This window comes from Otolemur garnettii, unplaced genomic scaffold (genome assembly GCF_000181295.1).
Source record: "Otolemur garnettii isolate 467f Iridium unplaced genomic scaffold, OtoGar3 scaffold00010, whole genome shotgun sequence".
NCBI lineage: Eukaryota > Metazoa > Chordata > Mammalia > Primates > Galagidae > Otolemur > Otolemur garnettii.
Window position 1 is genome coordinate 9,033,312 of NW_003852405.1, and position 4,869 is coordinate 9,038,180.

Sequence of the window (4,869 nt, forward strand, 5' to 3'; positions counted from 1 at the left end):
TGGGCTGCACCTGTGGCTCAGTGAGTAGGGCGCCAGACCCATATACCGAGGGTGGCGGGTTTGAACCCAACCCTGGCCAAACTGCAACAAAAAAATAGCTGGGAATTGTGGCAGATACCTGTAGTCCCACCTAATTGGGAGTCTGAGGCAAAAGAATCGCCTAAGCCCAGGAGCTGGAGGTTGCTGTGAGCTGTGACACCACAGCACTCTACCAAGGACAATAAAGTGAGACTCTGTCTCTAAATAAATAAATAAGATAGGCACATTACCTTTTAAATTACTGAATCATTTAGTTTTACTGCTCCACAATGCTCCCCCCCTCAAAGTTCTTGCTAGTGGAAAAAAATAAAAATAATCAAATGCTCTCTCCCAATAACACTGTCCTTGACTAAAATCCCAGACATTGGGTTCCATTCAATGTCATACTCTCCTCCAACAAGCCTTCCAGATTAGTTCCTTTTAAAGGAAAACATGTTGTTCACCAGCAGCAAAGCCTGAAAAACCACTGATGCTTTTGTTTTTCCAAAAGTGAAATTTTCGTTATCGTTGTGACTAAAACAAAAGCTATTTCAATAGGCATTAGGCATGTCCCTCTTTGCTGGGAAAGTAGCTATTATAAAACCCTCGCTAGTGTTAGGATAAATGGAAAGATTTTATTTTTCCTCTCAAGACTGTTAAAGTTGATTAAGCATGCATTGGAAAGAAGACCCTGAAGCTTTTGTTTGGCTACAACAAAAGAGAATCTCTAAACTAAGATAAAAAACAAAAAGTTGACTAAGGCACATGTGTGGATTTTCATACCACCATTATGCTTGAGAATTGGAAGGGATCTTAAAGTTTAACTGGCTGAAACTCGTATTTTACGTAAGATAAAATTGAAGCTCCTTGATATGTAAGCTGATTGACCTCAGCTGATACCTTCCCTGGTCCTATTAATGGTCACTTTCACTGGTATTAACGTTTTCCCCAAATCTGCAATGAGCAAAGCAGCAGAGGCGTTTGGGGGAGTTCAATATGGGACGCAGATAAAAAGTCTTCTGTGGCAGCCCATCATTTGAGCTTGCATTTCCTCAAGAAGTTTTTTGTGTGCTTGTTTGTTTCGGGGTTGAAAAGTTTGTTTGTTTGTTTGTTTTAATTTGGAAGCATTCTGGAATTCTCTGCCATGTTTTCTTACATTATTAGCCCAGACCAGAAAAAGTAATGGTTACCTGCGGTGAACCGCCACGAACTCTTTCAACCTGTTATCTTGGTTTGGTTATCACACTATCAGAAGAAATGATGGTAAATTTTCCGGTCTCATAAATTCAGAGGTGTTCTTACAGCTGAGAACCAATACTGCCAAAAGTACATAGCAAGATTTGAATCCATTTCTAAGAAAACCAGACTATGAAATAAATTATGAGGGAAAGGAAAGCTTACCAATATCATAAAAGTGTTTCTGTAGCTCCCTCGATCAACTATTTACTTCCTTTTCACTACAATAAATGAGATAGTTTCGTGCTCAGATTTATAGACGCTATGAGGGATGTCCACTGCAGGTGGCAAGGGCTGCCAAGTGTCTTCTCTGCTTCACTAGAATGCCAGGCAGCCAGAGGAAGTTGACAGTGGCATCCAATACGGATCAGACCCACTTCAGAGACCAGAAAAAGTTTCCTTGTTTCCCCAGATAATCAACTACTATTCAAATCTAGGACTTGCCTGTTTTCCTTTACCCATTTTCAATCTCATTAATGCTACTTCTCTTGACCTAGATCAAGAAGAGGAGGTGGGGACCTCCCTAGGTCTCTAGCGGAAAATGAGCCGCCATTTCCCCCACACTATCACGGATGTTCTGGAGGCACCAAATGCAATCCTGTCCTTCAGATGATTTTATTGACTAGGTGATTAATGAGGGCTAGGATAGCCAAGGGCCAGGTAAAATCTCAGGTCATGTGTAGGCATCTTTCTGGAAAATAAAAAGGGTTTGCAGGCAGTCGAAAGCCCTCTCTAAGCAGTGATGAGAGCAGCTGGCTTGGCTTCTCTGCAAAGGTAACATGATGGTTTCTGGTGAATGCAAGTTGGTGTCTCTGCAGGTCTTGGCTCAGCTTCCTGGAGGCTTCTGGTGTCTACCAGGCTCTTCCTAGTCAATTCTCTCTCTCTGAGGCTGCCTCATACCAAGTTATCCCTTTCAATGCAGGTTATACCCCATTACCTATCAGCTCTCACCACGACACTCTCCTCCTTCCGATTACCCAGGAGACGTGAAAGATGGGGTGTGGAGTGGCCAAGGTCACTTGCCTCTCTTTTTGTCCCTTCCCAAGGCACAAGCTCTGTGCTCTCCTTCCCTCCTGATTTTTAAAAATTTGCTCTATGAAACGTAAAATTTATTAAAATCACTATCACCCACATCAAGCAACAGAACAAAAATAGAACCTAAACGGCTCTTTTATACTCCTTCCAGTCCCCATCACCCGGGGGATAACGATCCTTATTCTAACACTATGTGTTAGGATTGCCTGCTTTTGAACTACAGAAAAATGAAATTATATAGTAGGTACCCTTATTGATGGTTTCTCTTACTCAATATTTTTTGTGTGAGAATCATCCATGTCATCACAGGTAGTCAGTTCAAGAAACTGCCTTTGAAGTTAAAGAAAGTTCATTAACTGTCTTTTCTACTTGCATTTTTTGTACTGATCCGAAATCTGTAGCGATGTGAAGACTTATGGTAAAGAGAGGAGGACGGAAAAGCACAAAGAAAAGCCAAAATTAACATTTCTAGGTTTTGTTGTCTAAGGGTACAATGTTTAAAATATCAGTTTAACTTAGTTGGGAATATACACAAAATGACATAGAGAAATCTCAGGAGTGTTCAGCCAAGTCAACAAGACAGACAGGAGAGGCTCTCAGTGGTTCTCAACCTTCCTAGTGCCGCGACCCTGTAATACAGTTCCTCGTGATGTGGTGACCCCCCCACCATAAAATTATTTTCTTTGCTACTTCATGACTGTAATTTTGCTACTGTTATGAATTTTAGTGTAAATATCTGATATGCAGGATGGTCTTAGGTGACCCCGTGGAAGGGTTGTTTGTCCCTCAAAGGGGTTGCGACCCACAGGTTGAGAACTGCTGGCTACCTGCTCTACAATTCCATTTATATAAAAGAAGCAAGAAGACTGTGGAGCTAGAAAACAGATCTATATCTGCCAAGGGCCAAAGCTGGTGGTGGGTGGGAAGCCTTACTGCCAATGGAGCGTGATGGAAATCTCCAAGCGATAACAATGTCTTACTTCTTGATTGTAGTCATACATGTAATTTTTCAGGTGCCATTAATAGTTGTATAAAAATGACAAACTCCCTAGAAATAAATGTTTAAAAGAAGACATTTATGAAATGAAGACAATAAAACTTTGCTAAAAGATTTTATAAGGATCAGTAAGAAAAAGACAACCAATGTCTGGAAAGACAGCCAGAGAAATGTACAGACATTTCACAAAAGAGAACACTCTTCTTTAAACATAAAAGGTCCTAAAATGTTTTTTTAAGTTTGAGCTTATTAATAATCTGGGAAATGAAATTTTAAAACATTATGATAAATCATTTTACAGCCATAAGGACTTAAAAATTTTTCAGATCAGACAATACCACAGTTGGCAAGCTTTTCAATAATGGGAATTTTTTTTTGCCTGCTGGTAAAAGTATAAATTATCTTAGCAGCTTCAGCAAACAGTTTAGTTTTCTCTATAAACTTCAGTATGTACAAATACCCAGCAGTTTCACTAGAGAAATTGTTGCGCCCTGGGTAAATTCTTACACTGGTTAGCCAGGAACGTGTGCAAAGTTTACAAAAGTTTTATTCATAATAGAAAAAAGCAGAAACAGCCCAAATATCAATCAACATTAGGAGGGATAAGCAGATGACAGAGAAGTCTTATAGTAGGATATTATGGCACAATAAAAAATGAATTACCTGTAACTATCCAGCAACATGAATGAATTTTTCAAGAACACAATATAGAGGGAAACAATAAAGTCACAAGGCAGGCAGATACATCATTTTATTGTATTTATATAGAATTCAAAACCTGGCAAAACTAAGTAATGTACTACTTAGGCGTGCATAGATAGGTATAAAGTTCCAAAGAAAGCAAGGAAATGAACAATGTATAATTCAACACATTTATTGGTTACTGCTAAATAAGAGGAAAGAGTTGCCATCAGCGTGGGACACAGAGAAGGCTCTAAAGAAGAGTGATGTTCCATCTCCTGGCCTTGGCTATATACACAGGTATTCATTTGTGGCCCATCGACAAGTGTGTATTAATTGGCATTCTTTTTGTATACACTATCTATATTTTTACATTTAAAAAATGGCAGATTCCAAGGAACCAAAACCAAGTATTTCATTAGCTTAGGATAGCATCAAGATATCTGAATTTTTGTCACGTTCCCATGGTGATTTTAATAAAAGTAGTCTGTGGCCCACATTTTCCAGTATCTATTATTTCCATAGTTTGAACTCTTCACTCTCGTAACTTGGCAATTCAAAAAAGCTCCAACGTGGCTCGGTGCTCATAGCTTTTTAGGGCGCCAACCACATACACTGAGGCAGGCAGGTTCGAACCCAGTCTGGGCCAACTAAACAACAACAATTGCAAAAAAAAAAAAAAAAATAGCTGGGCATTCTGGCAGGCACCTGTAGTCCCAGCTACTTGGGAGGCTGAGGCAAGAGAATCCCTTAAATCCAAGAGTTAGAGGTTGCCATGAGCTGTGACAGCACAGAGCTCTACTGAGGGCCACATAGTAAGACTCTGTCTCAAAAAAAAAAAAAAAAAAGCTGCAACATGATTAAGGAGGCAGTTTATATTAAATAACACACAACCCTTCCAA